Below are 17184 nucleotides of genomic sequence, written 5' to 3'. Positions count from 1 at the left end.
CATTCACTTTTGCTGTGTTGTCCAGCTTGGCCTTGCATTTGCATTTAATCCCTGGCAGGGATTAAATGAGAGGTCCTCCTGCCTCAGCCCTAGCTAGGGCTCCACTGTGCCCAGCTTCTTGTTTTTCTGTTTTTCCCCTTCTTTTCTCCCTCTTTTCCCCTCCCTCCATTTTGTATTTTGAATTTATATTCACCTTGCTTATGTAATTAGCCTGGACAGAGCGTCTGGGTGGCCAACTTTCTGAGTCGCACTGTGAAATCCTTCTCAGCCATGCAGCCAGTGTTCAGTGAGCACTGAAGTCTAGGTTCAAAGTCTGTTTTCTGTTGGAAATCGCCAGTTGTTGCCCTGTGTCTTAGTTAGGGTTTTACTGCTGTGAGCAGATACCATGACCAAGGCAAGTCTTATAAAGGACAACATTTAATTGGGAATGGCTTACAGGTTCAGAGGTTCACGCCATTATCATCAAGGCAGGAGCATGGCAACATATGGCAACATCCAGGCAGGCATGGTACAGTCAGAGATGAGAGATCTGTGTCTTCATCTGAAGGTTGCTAGCAGAATACTGACTTCCAGGCAGCTAGGATGAGGGTCTTATGGCCCACACCCACAGAGACTCACCTACTCCAGCAAGGTCACACCTACTACTCTAACATAGCCACACCCATTCCAACAGGGTCACACCTCCCAAAAGTGCCACTTCCTGGGCCAAGCATATACAATCCATCACATCCTGTTACTTTTAATCTATGTTGCTGAGAGGTTTGTTGTCCAAATATTCTAGTATTTTTTTTTAAATAATACATTCACAGAGTGGTAAATTATATATCACATACATTCATCATCATATTTTTGTAGCTAGTTCACTCTCATTGAATGGCCCCTAAGCAGCTTTTTATTCTTCCTAAAATAGTCTAATACCCCATCCCCTAACCTCTCATAATTTTCTCTTTATGGTTGTTCTGACAGTATGTCAAACATGGAGATTTCTGTTGTTCCTCTATCCTTTTAACTGTGTTTCTCATCTGGTACAAATTTTCCAATGAAGACTTGGGTCTTCAGTTCCTCAGAGTTTTTTCTTATTAATTTCTTGTGTAGTCTGACGTCTGAAGCCTATGTTTTTTTGGGGGGGGCAATATGTCACCATCTTACATTTCCTTTCCCCATATGATTTTTTCATTATATATAAAAAATATATCCTGATTATATAGTTTCCTCTTCTTTTGCCCCTCTAGCGTCTTCTCCACCTCCAGTCCCTTTGAATCCACTCCCTTTCCATCTCTCACTAGAGAACAGGCTTCTGAGAGATAACAACCAAACGTGACAAAGTAAAATGTAACAAGATAAAGCAGAAGCCATCGTACTGGGACTGAACAGGCAACCCAAAAGAAAGAAAAAGAGCAGGCACAAGAATCAGAAACACATTCCTTCACACACTCGGGAATCCCGTAAAATCACTAAACAGAAAGCTATACTATATATGCAGAGGACCTGGTATAGACCTAGCCTCCAAGTTCTTCCAGCATCCCTTAGTTCCTACCTGTTACAGGCATGGCTGCCACACCTTGCCCTCTATGCTAAACTTTCCAGCTCAGGGGCTGGCCTTCCTCTAACTCAGAAGTTCTTCACTATATTCTCTCTCTCCCTCTCTCTCTCCCTCCCTCCCTCCCTCCCTCCCTCCCTTCCCCTCTGTCTCCCTCCCTCCCTCCCCTCCCTCTTCTCTCTCCCCCTTCCCCTCTGTCTCCCTCTGCATGGCAACTTAACTACTGATCCCACTTCCTGTATGTTTGGTGAACTCACACTTTATACTTTAATTTGGCTTGAATTGGCTCATTTTGCCAGCAGAGATAACTTATCACAGGCTTTCGTGGGCCCCCTGCTTGCTGCTTTGTTCTTTGTGAGTTCATATGGGTCTTCTTTCATTGACTCAGAGGGTTTTCCTGGTGTTCTCCATCTCTTCTGGTTCTTATACTTTTTCTGCCTTCCGTTCCTCAGGGGGTTCCCTGAGCATTAAGGGGGTGGGGGATGGGGGATTTGATAGAGACGTCCCTTTTAGAGCCGTGTGTTCCAAAGACTCTCTCTATGCATTAGATTGTTAGACTCTGCATCTGTTCCCATTTGTTGCAGGAGAAAAGTCTTTCTGATGATGACTGGATAACAGACGGATCTATGAGTATAGCAGAATATCATTAGGAGTCATTTTATTGACATATATATACATATATGTGTATATATATATACATACATACATATATATGTTTCGTTTAACCCTAAGTCACTGGGCTGTCTAGTCTCTGGTTCTTGGTTACCCAAGTAGTGTCAGGTATGGGTTCTGTCTCATGGAGCAGTCCTTGACTCAAATCAGACGTTGGTTGGCTACTCCCACAAGTTCTGTGCCACCATTGCCCCAGCATATCTTGCAGGCAGGACAGATTGGAGGTCAAAGGCTTTGTGGCTGGGTTGGTGTTTGTTTCGTTTTTGGTAGCTTGTATGTAGAGTACCTTCCCACACCGAAGACATTAGAACCTAGGGATGGATGAAGGATCCATGTAGGTAACAGCCCCACCTCTCCATGTCCAATGGGTTGTGTGGGTGTTGTCCTGTGGAGAACAACCCATTGTCCTAGCAACAGCCTGGGTTGTTTTGTGGATTTCTATGGGACTCCTTTGGCCAACAACACAACTGAATGCATCTCAGTCCCACTACTGGAAGCCTTGTTTGGTGACAAGAGATGGCCGATAGAGACTCTTTCTCTATCATTATCAGAAGACCCTCAGTAGGATCACCTTCATATATTTTCAGGACGTTTCCACTGCACTAGGTTTCCACATCATCCCTCAAGTGCCCCACACTTCCAGATGCTTCTCCCCAAATTCTCACCACCTACTCTCTTCTCCCTTCTCCGACGGATTCTCCTGTTTCTGTCCCTCCCCTCCCCCAGTCCACCTGTAAAATCCATTCTATTTCCCCCTCCCAGGGAGATCCATGTGTCCTTGCTAGACCTTTCCTCTATCCCCAGCCTCTCTGGGTTTATTGAATCCAATATGTAGCTTGCTTATCATTTACTTAATGGCTAATATCCACATATAAGAAAAACACTCCACACCATATTTATCTTTCTGGGTCTGGATTACCTCACTCAAGATGATTATTTTTCTACTTCCATCCATTTGCCTGCAAATTTTATGATGTCACTGTTTTTTTAAATAGCTGAGTAATGCTCCGATGTATAAATGTACCACATTTTCTCTTTATCTATTCTTCTGTTGAGGGGCATCTAGGTTGTTTCCAACTTTTGGCTACCATGACTAGAGCATGAACATGGTTGACTGAATATCCTTGTGATAGGCTGGAGCATTCTTTGGGTATATCCCCAAGAGTGGTATAGCTGAATCTTGAGGTAGGTTGATTCCCAGCTTCCTGAAGAATTGCCATATTGATTTCCATAGTGGTTATACAAGTTTGTACCCCCATTTTTCCACATCCTAGTCAGCATGAGCTCTCAACTGTGCTATTGATCTTAGCCATTGTCACAGGGGCAAGATGGAATCTCAAAGTAGTTTTAATTTGGGTTTTCCTGATGGGTAAGGACTTAGAACATTTCTTTAAATGTTTTTCAGCCTTTTCAGTTTACTGAAAATTCTCCGTTTAAATCTGTACCCCATTTTAAAATGGGATTATTTGTTTTTTTAAACATCTAATTTCTTGAGTTCCCTATATGTTTTAGATATTAATCCTCTGTTGGATATGGATGCAGTAAAAATCTTTCCCAATTCTGTAGGCAGCTGCTGACTGACGTGTCCATTGCCTTACAGAAGCTTTTCAGTTTCATGGGGTCCCATTTACTAATTTTTGCTCTTACTGCCTGAGCTAATGGTGTTCTGCTCAGAAAGCCTTCTCCCATGCCAATGAGTTCAAGGCTCTTGCCACTTTCTCTTCTATCAGGTTCAGTGTATCTGGTTTTATGTTGAGGTCTTTGATCCACTTGGACTTGAATTTTGTGCAGGGTGATAAATATGGATCCATTTTTATTCCTCTAAACACAGCCAGCCAGTTAGACCAGTAGAATTTGTTGAATATGCCATCTTTTTTTTCCCAGTGTGTTTTATGGCTTTTTTAAAAAACAAAAACCAGGTGTCCATATGTGTGTAGATCTATGTCTGAGTCTTCAGTTTGATTTTAGTGATCAACGTGTCTGTTTTAGTGCCAATACTGTGCAGTTTTAGTGACTGTAGCTCTGTAGTACAATTTGAAATCAAGAACGGTAAGAGCTCCAGTAGTTCTTTTATTGTCCAGGATTGTTTTAGCTATCATGGGTTTGCTTGTTTATTTGTTTGTTTTCCCATATTAAGTTTAGAATTGCTCTTTCAAGGTCTGTAAAGAATTGTGTTGGAATTTCCAAGGGGTTGGCATTGAATCTATATATTGCTGTTGGAATGATGGTCATCTTTACTATGTTAATCCTACTGCTTCATGGGCATGGAAGGTCTTTCTATCTTCTGATACCTTCTTCAATTTCTTCAAAGACTTAAGTTTTTATCATACAAGTCTTCCGCCTGCTTTTGATATTATTTGAGGCTAATGTGAAAGGCATTTTCCTGACTTCTTTCTCAGTCCATTTGTCATTTGTATATAGGAGGGAGACTGAGTTTTGTGAATTTATGTTTTATTCAGCTACTTTGCCGAAAGTGTTTGTCAGCTCTAGGCATCCCACCAGTGTTATTTTTAGGGTCATTTATGAATACTATCATATCATTTGCAAGTAATGATACTTTGATTTCTTCCTTTCCTATCTGAATACCTTCTATCTCTTTCAGTTGTCTTATTGCTCTAGCTAAGACTTCTAGTACTGTATTGGTAGGTATGGAGAAAGTGGACAACCTTATCTTGTTCCCAATTCTAGTGGAATTGCTTTGAGCTTCCATTTAATTCGATATTGCAATAGGCTTGCTGTAAACTGCCTTTATTTTGTTTACGTATGTCCCTAGTATCCCTAATATCTCCAGGACTTTGATCATGTTTTTTTTTTCCTTCGGTTTGTTTATATGGTGGATTACATTTATTGATTATTATATATTAAACTACTCCTGCATCTCTGGGTTGAAGCCTATCTTGTTATGCTGGATGATGTTTTTAATGTGTTTTTAGATTCAGTTTGCAAGTATTTTAGTATCTATGGTCATAAGGAAAATTGCTCAGTAAATCTCTTTCTTTGTTGGGTTTGTATGTGGTTTTGGTATCAGGGAACTGTGGCCTCATAAAATTAATTGGGCAGTGTTCCTTCTGTTCCTATTTCGTAGAAAAATCTTACACTCCATGTGTGCTATGGAAAGTTCCCCACGGCCCAGGTCCTTCCTCCATGCTGTGAAGCAAAGTTGTATTTTGGGATTTGTATATCATCTCAAGGGATGGTCTTGATTTTGCTGAGTCATTGTAATCCCATCCCTCTTCATGAACAAAAGGTTGGCTGGGGAGCCAGGATAAGGCTGCTCAGCAGGAGACCTTCTCAGTGACTTCCTCCTTGGTCTTCTTGGTGCTCTGCAGAGCATTCACTCTTATGTTAATCCGCTGCTCTCCTGGGGGTGCTTGTTTCTTTCTCAGCCCCGCTCTGATTGGTTCACTCTCAGCCCTGCTCTGATTGGTTAACTGGCTCAAGGAACCATTTCCTCAGCCCATACAACTTCCGGAGTAGCCTCTGGCCAGACCGTCAACATCAGCCCTCCCTCAGGTCTGTGAATGGAGTCCTCTGAAGCTTCTGAGGCATGTTCAAGCCTGAGAGTCATAGTGCTAGGTATTAGTTGATGGCCTTTACTCTCTATGCCATTGTGTGTCAGTATGTGTGGTACACATACACACTCCTGGTGCAAAAATATATGGGAAGAGGCAGAGAGAAAGAGAGCCAAGAAGTCACAGTCTCTCTTCATCCTGTGCCTTAGGAGCCCTTCTCAGTGTTGAGTGCTGCTTCACGTGGGCACCTGTCCTTGAAGGCCTTTCCTGAGCATGTCCTCACACACCTTTAACTCCAGTGTGTTATATAGTCTCCTGGTTCGTAGAATTCTGAGTTATGGTTTTATCTTTCTTCAAATGAGATGTTTCGTGACTAGAGAGTCATCCTGAGGTCTTGTGGTAAGGGTCTTGAAGGTCAAACACCAGGGTTCAAGAAGCCATGTTGACACCTCTGGGTGCTTGCTGTTGTGTTGATTTAAGAATGTTCCTCATAAGTTCACGCCCTGGGAGATTCATTTTCGGTGTAGCAGTTGCAGGAGGTGAGACCTTTACAGGGAAGCTCCACGGCTGGGGAGATGGCTCAGTGGTTAAAACACTTGCCAAACAAGCAAGACCCGAGTTCAGATCCCCAGAACCTGTATAAATGCTGGGTGAGCATGGCAGCTCACTTGTAATTTCAGCCATAGACGGTAGAGTCAGATGATTCCTCGCTGCCTTCACCCCTATCCCCTAAGCAGGCTGGCTACTAAGACAATCCTCATAGGCAAGCTCTGGGTTTGAGTTCAAGACCTTAGCTCAAAAGAATAAGGTGGAACGAAACAGGAAGATTTCGGACATCAGTTTCCAGCTCCACATTTCGTGCACCCTCACACGTGTCCTCATACACACATGAACATACATGTACATATATATGCATACCACACACACATATGAAAAGAAAAAAAGGAAGGGGAGTGGGTCCCAGTGGGAGGTCCTTAGTGGATGTGCTTTTAGGAGAGGCAGAGGAGTCCTGGGCTCTCTGGTTTCCTAGTCTGAAAATTGAGCTCTTTTTCCTACCTGTTCTTCCAGCAGTTCCATGGACCATGAGGCAACATGGGCAGGTAGGACCATCACCAGAAGCTGCACCATGGAGCTTGGCTCTCTATCCTCTGTCTGTCTGTCTGTCCCTTCCCTCTGACTACTCCTCTTTCTCTGTCTCTGTTTTTTTCTTTGTGTTTCTGTCTTTGATTCTCTCAAGTTAGCCCACATGAGGTACTTTGGTATCCTAATGAACAATGGGCTAATACCATCTCAGGGGACCGTGTAGGGTTAGAATGTTGCTGGGGCTGGACATGTAGAACTACCTCACTGTCTGAGGAGGGAGGAAAATGTCATAATTTGAGTGATGTACTGTAGTTTACGGATCGGGTTGTCACACTACTGCAGAAGACACTGTCATGCCTTGGCCCTCTAGAAGCTCCAAGCAACAGGGAGAGTGGAATCAGTTTTAACCTTGAACTTCCCTGTCTCCTGTAACTCATGAACATTAAAACCTTTTTCTTGTCTGTAGACCCTGGTTCTTTTGTCCCTAATCCTCAGTCCTCACAGGAGCTTCTATAATTCATGTCCTTGGGGCTCCTGGGGTTGCAGGACAGAACTGCTGTGGTAACCCTTGCCATGAAGCTACTCACAGTGACAGTTGACCTCTGTGTCAGCACATGACTACCAGGGCCAGGCAAGAGTCCTCCAAATCTGCAGACAGTGCCACAGTGAGTCACCTTTCCCAGCACTGGCTTGGCTTCCTGCCTCTTGCTTTTGCAGAGGGCTCAGACTCAGAGCTGAAGTCTACAGCAGGACTCCCACAAAAGAGTGTCTCGCAGTCTTGGCTGTTAATGCTTTCTTCTGAGTTGCCTTTTTCCTTTATTTTTCCTCTTGCCCCAGATGAATCGAGGCTCTCTTTCCCAGTCTCTGCAGATCACAGCCCTTTCCCGATGGCTCCTATTTTATTTTACCCCCATACCCTCCTTGTTATTTTGTTCCTTTCTAGCAAGCTAGCTCGGTGCATTTTGTCAACCTGCTTTCTGTTGCAGGAGCCGTGCCCACCTCTTTGTGTTCTTGCTTTTAGCAGGTCTTAGTCAGAAAGCCAATTTCATCCGGTGCCCTTGAGTTGTTATTTTTAATAGTGGCACTGTTTTCCCAGACTCCATCTATTTCCCAGCAAAAGCTCTCAGCAACTAGATGGGGGTTGTGACTGTGTGTGGAAGGGGGCGCGCTGCCCACAGAGTCAGAAGAGAGAGTCAGATACCCCTCTTTGTTAGAGTTACCACTTGTGGGCCACCTAACATGGGTGCTGGCCAGTGAACTCAGGCCCTCTGCAAGAGGCATGCGCCTAACCACAGAGCTCTCTCTCCAGCCCCTCATTTGACTTTTAAAAACATTTTTTTATTTTTATTTTAAATTATGTTCGTGTCTGTCAGTCTGTCCATCTAAGGGTAGGTTTGTGGACGTGAGTGAAGGTGTCCTTAAGCCGAAAGAGGTCACTGGATCTCCTGGAGCAGTAGCTACAGGCAACTGTGATCTTCTGGACAAACTCACATGCAAACTATTGAGCCAACGACATTTCTCCTGTCCTCACGTAACGAAATGGAAACTCAGAGAAGGTCACAGTGACAAACATCCTAGGGACCTAGAGCCGAAACAACCCCATGGATGATTTAAACTTCTGGACCAAGAAAAGGAACCTTGGAACTTAAGATTGGGCTCCGTGTAGACAGGTGTCAGACAGGAATAGTGGTTTGAATCTTCTGGGCTTTGGAGAACTTGAAGGAGGCTTTGGTCTTGTAGTTTGAAAAAAAAAAGTCCCTTGTGAATTGGGAAGGGGCTTAGTCAGTAAAAGCAAAGCTCTTGCCTTGCGAGCCTCAGGACCTGACCTACATAACCTACATAAAAAAGCAAGGCATGATAAAAATGCTGGGACAGAAGGATTCCGGAGACCCGTCGACTTGTCAGATTAGCCTGCCTGGTGAACTCCAGGGTTGGGAGAGACCTTGTCTCAGGAAAACCAAGGTGGGACAAGTGTTCCAAGGAAATGGACTGGAGCTTTTCCTGGGGCTGTTGTGTGGACGTTGTGGACACACACACACACACACACACACACACACACACACACACGTGCATATGTGTTGCTGAGGGTTTCAATTCATAAAGCAACAATCTTCAATTTAGTTCTGGGAGTTTGCAGCAACTTCTTGCTGCAAGGGTTATACTCCAGGTTGAAGGTGAATAGTCTCCCATAGATTCTCGTGTTTGCGTATTTGGTCCCTAACCTGTGGTACTGTCTGGGAGGTGGGTAGTGGAAGCTTTAGGAGGTGGAGCTTTACTGGAGGAAGTGGCCCAGTGGGAGGCAGAATGAACCTTGGTTTCTTATGTTGCCTTGGTCAGGGGCATTTTATAACATCCATAAGAGAGGCTGAGAGTACTTGTGAGGGGAATTCTGTCAGCTTGACAGGGTCTAGTGTCACCGAGGACACAAGCCTCTGGGCATATGTATACCTGTGAGGGATTACCTTGATTATCTTGATTGGAAGGCAAGACCCACTGCGAAGGTAGGCAGAAGTTCCCTTCTGTTCTAGGGTCCTGGTTGACTAGAACTAAGAAAGGGAGCTGGCTGAGCACTGGTGCTGTCCATTTCTGCTTCCCGGCTGAGGATACAGCATGACCAGCCAACTACTGCCACGCCTTCTCCATGAGTAAAATAAATCCTTCTGTAAGTTGCTGCTGTGAGGATGTTTTATCAGAGCGATGAGAACAGTAGCTATTACGGTCCATTTCCTTTACTGTTCCATGGGGCAGTTTTCTTCGCAGCGCTGGTTAGCTCTCAGAGGCTTCAGTGGTACACCCTCCGGAGAAGACGGATTCCATTACTCTGCATCCCTTCCTTGCAGATGCAGAAATAGACTCATAACTGAGAATGTGAATGATGTAAAAAAAAAAAAAACTTTTACAGGCAATTGTCAAACAAATATTGATATTATCCGTAACTAGAACTTCACGATTGCTTCAGTATTTTCGACTCTTTCTTGGGTGAGGAGAGTGATCTGGTGTCCCTCTCTTTAGCTCAGACTGGCTTGGGACTCACTGTGTAGCATAGGTCGGGTTCAAAACCCAAATCCTCCTGTCTCAGCTTCCTGAGTTACTAGGATTATACACATGCACTTCCCCATCCTTCTTTTGATGTGTGTATTGGGGACTAGACCCAGATTCTTGTGTTTTCATGGGCAGCCCATTACTGACTTGTCTTCCTGTCCCTAGCCATATTTTTCTGCTGCAGTCTAGAAATGAGAACTTTTGGAGCAGCCTCCATAAAGCATAGCAATACCCTAAACACACCCATTCCGCTCTGTCTGCTCCCTGCCGTCCACATGAACGACGACCAAAACTCACATTGAAAGTTGTACACAATCATGAAGGAGTTCGCTACACCTGCACTTCTGTTGATTCTTTTCCTCATCTTGTGGCAGCCTACGTGTTCCTCTGCGTTGTCTTCATTAAGTTTCTGGACTCTTCTTTGCAGCAAGTGTCTGTGGGTGGTTAACTTGGAGCCGTCCCCTTCCCCTCCCACTTACTTGAGTGGCAGTCTGGAGTGGAAATCAGATATTCTGGTTTGGTTGCTTCTCATCTGCAGACTAAGGTGGCTGCTGCGGCATGCCGTGTCGTGGTGTTTGGTGTTGGAAGAGCTTCGGTGCTGGGCCAGGCTTTATCCCTTTGTAAGTAACCGAGCTTTGCCCTCCCACTCATGTAATACCTTTTCAGGAGGAAATTATAATTTGATCCACAGAAACTGTACATGGTGGTGGTGGGGGGCGGTGATGCTGTGGGATGCACACAATGTTCCAGCCGAGATAAGTGTCTTCATTGCTTCAAACATTTATCGTTTCCCAAACAGAAGCCTTCAGGGTTCTCTCTTGGAAATACTTTGGTTATGGTATTTGTGGTTTTTGTTTTGTTTTTTATTTTTTTGTACAGGGTTTCATGTAGGTTTTTGTATCCGATATTTGGCGAAGGGTGACCTGGAGCTTCTGGTCCTCCTGCCTCCTGAGTGCTGGGATTTCAGGAGTGCATCATCACCACACCTGGCATGAATGGGACTGGGGCTCAACCAGGGCGTTGTGCATGCTGGGCAAGCACTCTGCCAAGTGATCCACCTATAGGATCTCCTTCAGCCCAGGCTGGCCTTAAACTACCTGTGTAGCCAGGAATGGCTTTGGACATCTAATCTTCCCTCCCCCTTCTCCCAAGTGGGTGACAGGAGTATGCCACTATGTTGACAACTTCAAACATAGGATGTACCACTAAACTCATGCTGCTGCTGCTCAAAGCGACAGCAAGGTTCATCTCGTCTAAGTATGCCTTAGTACCCACTGATGAGCCTTCTCACATCCCTCCCCACTACTCTTCCCAGCCTTGGTAACTGGTGTTCCATTCAGTACTTTCAAAGCCAGAACATTTTTCCATCTCCACATCCAGGGGGATCATGTGGTGTTGGCTGCTCTGTATGTGGCTTTTCTTAATGTAACACAGTATCTCCAGGTCCACCTTTGTAGTTGCAAATCACAGGATTTCACGAATATGTATATGTATATATATGTATATATATATGTATATATATATACATATGTAATATATATAATTTTCTGTAATTACTTATCAGTTGACAGTTATTTAGGCTGGCATTCCATTCCGTGGTTAGAGGGAATGGTGGCATAAGGACATGGGGGATGTCTTTTTGGCATGCTGATTTAAGTTCATATATATTTATAAGCCGGATTTCTAGACCATATAGCAGTTTTATGTTCCGGGGAATCTACATGCAGTTTTTTAATATCAGTTGAATTCATTTAGATTCCCACTAATACTGTGTTAGTGTTTCTCTCTTCTCTCTATCTTTGCTGTCATTTGTCAGTTTTTTCATTTTTGGTAACAGTCACTGTCTCTGGGATGGAGCAATATCCTGTTAATTAATATCTTGAAATTAATGTTTTAATTTCCATTTTTCTGATGATTAATGATGATGGACATTTTAAAAAATATTTTATTTCTAATTGTGTCCGCGTGCATGCACGTGCATGCATTGCCTGTGGAGGCCAGAAGAGGGCATTGGATTCCCTGGAGCTGGAGTTACAAGTGGTTGTGGGCTACTAGATACCAGAACTGAGTGAACTTGAATCCTGTAAGTGCTTTTAGCTAATGAGCATCATTCTAGCCTTGCCTCAGGGTTTCTATTGCTCAGATAAAATGCTATGACCAAAGGCTACTTGGTGAGTAAAGGATTTATTTCACCTTACAGGTTATAAGTTTATCACCGAGGGAAGCCAGGGCAGGAACTTGGAGGCAGGAACTTGGAGGGAGGAATCAACACAGAGGGGTGCCGCTTACTGGCCTGCTGCTCTGCATGGTTTACTCTGCCCAGTTTCTTACAGCACCCAGAGGTGGTAGGGCCCACAGTGGCCTGGGTGGCCTCCCACATCAACCGTCAATCAAGAAATTCACTATAGGCATCCCCACAAACCAAGATGGTGGGGTCACGCTGTCATCTCTCCTTCTCCAAAATAGTTCTAGCTTGTGTCAGTTGACCTAGAACTAGCCAGCCCAAGCCCCCAACGTTGTTTTTACAATGCTCGTTCTAACTCGGGGGTAAAGTGTTATCTCACTGGGGTTCTGGTTTGCATCTCTCTGATGATAACGGATGTTAAATACCAGTTGGCTATGAATGTGCTTGCTTTAGGTACATTGCCCATTTAAAAATCAGATTACTTACTGTTCATGAAATTGTTTGAGTTCCCATGTGTTTTAGATCATCAACCCTCCTCAGATGGACCGTCTGCAAATGTTTTCTTCCGTCCTGTAGGTTATTTCTTCCTTCTGCTGATTGGATCCTTTTCCTTTGGCAAAGCTTTTCCATTCCAATCCCATCCCCTCCACTGTGCTTCTGAAAATGTCTCCTGTAGTTTTGGCGTCTTATCCAAAACCTCACCACTAACACACCCCCATGTGGTATTCTACATCTGAGTTTTGTAATACTAGTCTCAGTTTCGAGTTTAATCGTTTTGGGTTGATTTCTTGTCTGTGGTGGAAGATGAAGTTCTAGTTTCATTCTACCCTCCTTCCCATCCCCTACCATTCATTGAGGATCCTTCTTGTGTGCACTTTGCATCTTTGTTGAAGATTGATTGGTATATTGTAGGTATTGTAGGCATGTGGGTTTTATCCCACTGTCTTTAGTCTCGCTCCTCTGTCTACTGTTTCGATGACCATTGTCTTTGGGTCACCATCACTGTGACGAGACACCAGGACCAAAGCAACTGGCGAAGGGAAGAGAATATTTCACTCACAGTTCCATGTAATAGTTCATCATCAAAAGCGGTGAGGGCAAGAACTCACACAGGGCAGGAACCTGGAGGCAGGAGCTGATGCAGAACCATGGAGGGGTGCTGCTTACTGGCTTGCTCCCCATGGCTTGCTCAGCCTGCTTTCTTATAGAACCCAGGACCATCAGCCCAGGGACGGCACCACCCACCACTGGCTGGGCTTTCTCACATCAATCACTAATTAAGAAAATGCCCTACAGGCTTGCCTGCAGCCTGACATTATGAAGGCATTTTCTTAATTGAGATTCCATCTTAACTGATGACTAGCTTGTGTCAAGCAGACATAAAGCTAGCCAGTACCACCACTGCTTATAGCCATTGCTTTGTAGACTCTTTTGAAGCAGTCAGATATGGTGATGTTTTCACCAAAGATGACTTTGTCCTCTGGCTTCTTTTTCCTGTCACTCTACGTGGATTTTAGGATGATGTTCTTCTGTGGGAACGTGACTGATATTTTCATATGGACTGCATTGAATCTGAAGATTTTTGTGGGCAGTATGGACATTAATAGGATTTCTCCTTCCCATCTACAAACCAGGGATGTCTTTCAGCCTGTGTGTGCCTTCTTCCATTTTTTTCCCCCATAAACATTTCATTATTCTCAATGCAGAGAACTTTCATCTCTTTAATTAACATATTTTTTGGAAATGTTATTTTTGGTAGGCATTAGAAACGTCTTTGTTTCCTTGAGCTCTTTTTCAGGTAACTTGTTATGGGTGTGTAGACAAGGTATTGATTTGATTGCATTGATTTTTTGTATTCTGCCGCTGGGCTGAATTTGTTATCACTATTAATTGCTCTTTTATTTATTATTCTGCTAGTGTGTGTGTGTGTGTGTGTGTGTGTGTGTGTGTGTGTGTGTGTGTGTGTGTGTGTGTGTGTGTGTGACAGACAGATTGATTCTTTCCTTTTCCATTCCGGTGTGGTGTATTTCTGTGACTTGCCAGTTGTCCTGGCTGGGACTTCTATCTCTGTGTTGAACAGTAGTGGTAAAAATGCATATCTTTACCAAATCCCAGACCTTAATGGGAATGTGTTCACCTATGGACACTCCCCATGATATTGCTCAGGAGCATCAGGAGGCTTCTCTCTTAATCTCTTCCTCCCGAGATGAAGGTATTAGTTCCATGTATTTGTGAATGAATGTTTCTTCCTATTTTCTCTGAGAAAATGCCAACACCAGTGTGTTTCTAGCATCAAACATTTTCATTCATTCATTCACTCATTCATTCCTTTTTATAGCATTGGAGGTTGAACCTAGAGCCTCACACATGCCAGGCAAGTGTTCTACCCCCAAGCGACATCCCAAGCCCCCTTTTATTTATTCTTTGGAGACAGGTTTGCACTAAGTCACCAGTTTGCACTGGTCCTGCACTCACAGTGTTGCCTGGGCAGGCCCGGAGCTTGTGATCCTCCTGCCTCAGACTGTGGACTGGCTTGGATTCCCATCACAACAGTGCTGACAGTGTTCTCCTATCTCTGCTGCACTGTTTTCTGCTTTGGCAGTTCTGCTATGCTGGACTTATGTTAATGTCGCCACAATGGTGGTGGTGGTGTTTCCACTGTCCCAGAAACCAGTGAAGTTGGCATCTACAATTGCCCTGGGTAGTGGACTGTGTTCATCTAACTTTTTGACATCGGTCATGGGCTTCACACATCTCTGCAATGTGGTGCGTTATCTGTGGTGACTTTGATAATGGTGGTTATCACATAATTAGGTGACATTTGGCCTGTTAGTCACAGAAGCACACATTGGGTTCTGCGGTGAACATAATTCTGCAGTAGTTTGGAAAACGTACTGCTAAATAAAATGACAAATGCCAATAGGTCATTTTTAGGAAAGTCAAACACAATACCTATCTGCGTGCTCAGGATACTTTACTTGCGGATGAGAGTTACGAGTGTGTGTGGAAGTGTGTGCACAGATGTGTGTGCACATGTGTCTATACTTATTCCTGTGTGTTTGCATGCATCTGCAGGAGTGTGTGTGTGTGTGTGTGTGTGTGTGTGTGTGTGTAGGCCAATTGTTGCCTTTGAGTGTCTTCCTCATTCACTCTCTACCCCACTTTTTAAAAAAGATTTATTTATTTATTTTATGTATACAAGCGCTCTCTTTTCATGCACAGCAGAAGAGGGAATCGGATTCCACTGAAGTTGGTTGTGGGCTACCATATGATTGCTGGGAATTTGATTCAGGATCTCTGGAGGAGTAGCCAGTGTTCTTAACTGCAGAGCCATCTCTCTAGCCTCTTCCGGCCCCCTCCACTGCACTTTTCGAGAGAGGGTCCCTGAACCCAGAGCTCACTAATACAACCTTGCTGGCTTCCCAGTGAGCTCCAGGGATCCTCCAGCCTCTGCCTTCCCAGAAGTGGGATTAAACGCATGTGCAAACATACAGTAAGCATGTTTGGCTTATTTTACATGGGTCTGGGGGGGCCAAACTCAGGTCCTCATACATAGAAGGCAATCATTTAATGACCGAGCCATTACCCCAGCCCTGAGAATTATGGTTCCAATAGAGACCTAATGAGACACCTGCAGTGGTGGGCTAAGAGCAGGATCCTGGCATTGGCCTTAGAACTCACACGACTCAGATGGTTCAGCTGGAGACATTCTGTAACCTTGACATTGGCAGTGGTGGGCCAATAACCTTGACACAGGGGCCGATGGCATTCTGTAACCTTGACACTGATGTCGGTGCACTGGAGGGAGGACCAGTCACATCTGCAGCTGCAGAGACACAGTTCTGAAGTGGGTCAAGTGTTACATAAAGTTACGTAACAATAGATGACAAAGCCAGACCCAAGTTTGGGTTTTCTGCATAATGCAAATAAACTCCTTTCCGTACCACACTGTGAGGCGCATTCAGTCTAAATTTAAAGGCGTCTGTGTCTTCTAGTCTTCCCAGGGCTTACAGGACCAGTGCCACTTCCCTTATCGTGACTGTAGTCACAGTGTTTGTCTACTTGTGCTCACTCTTGGGCGAGGTCGATCAAAGTCATGCACGGCAAGGAGTGCGTTTGAACTTCCAGAAACTTGTGGTGAGCAGTAAAGAGGTTTTCTGCTACACTGAAGTGCTCTGTGGCGTACTCAAAAGCCCATAAATATATTTCCTAAGTAATGAAGATGTCCTGATTAGTTTCATGTCAACATTACACAAGCTGGAGACATTTGGGAAGAGGGACTCTAAATCGAGAGAATTCCTCCAGAAGATGGGCTCGTAGGCAAATCTGTAGGGCATTTTCTTAATTAGTGATTGATAGGAGAGGTCCAAATCCATTGTGGGTAGTGCTACCCATAGGCTCTTGGTACTGGCTTCAATAACAAAGCAGTCTGAGCATGCCATAAGGAGAAAAGCTAATGAGCAGCACCACTTCCTGGTCTTGGCCTCACTCCTTCCTCTAGGTTCCTGCCCTGTTTGAGTTCCTGCCTCCCTTACTTCCCTCAGTGATGGACTGTGATCTGGAACCGTCAGCTGAAGTAAACCTTTTCCTCCCCAAGCTGCTTTTAGTCACGGTGTTTTATCACAGCGGTAGAAACCTAAGATAGAAGGTTAATGTTAGTGAAAGTGTTAGTTGTAAAGTGGCCAAATTTTTCTTTAAAAATTCAAGAACCTTCAGAAATTTTGTACACATCCAGGAACATGGTGTTCAGGTTGAGGGGCGGGAGGCAATCCCATTGAAAACATGTTTTAGTAATATTAACATAAACATTTGAGATTTCCACATCTTATAGCGTATGAGGTATGCTTTAATAAAAGCTTTGAGAACTATACGTGTAAAGACAAAGGCAAGGCTTACAGGTTTGATTAAAGTCAAGGTTTTTGTCAATTTGGGCACTTAAGATGTTTCCTATAGAGACAGGTTTAGGTTTAAGGTTTAGGGATTTTAATAGAGACATAATCACACCCAGAATTACATTAAAATTATTTATTCTCTTTCTCTCCGTGTGTGTGTGTGTGTGTGTGTGAGAGAGAGAGAGAGAGAGAGAGAGACAGAGAAACAGAGAGACAGAGACAGAGACAGAGAGACAGGGAGACAGAGAGAGACAGAGA

The 17184-nt window shown here is 44.1% G+C and overlaps 1 protein-coding gene across 1 annotated transcript in view; it reads left to right on the top strand.

The window, feature by feature from the left end:
• The window catches only part of Shc3 (SHC adaptor protein 3), a 124663-nt gene that overhangs the window by 32614 nt on the left and 74865 nt on the right, over positions 1–17184 (top strand). The gene's annotated exons all lie outside the window — the stretch shown is intronic.

Source organism: Rattus rattus, chromosome 14, assembly GCF_011064425.1.
Source record: "Rattus rattus isolate New Zealand chromosome 14, Rrattus_CSIRO_v1, whole genome shotgun sequence".
In the NCBI taxonomy this organism is placed as follows: Eukaryota; Metazoa; Chordata; class Mammalia; order Rodentia; family Muridae; genus Rattus; species Rattus rattus.
This window is presented reverse-complemented; position numbering and strand designations above follow the sequence as displayed.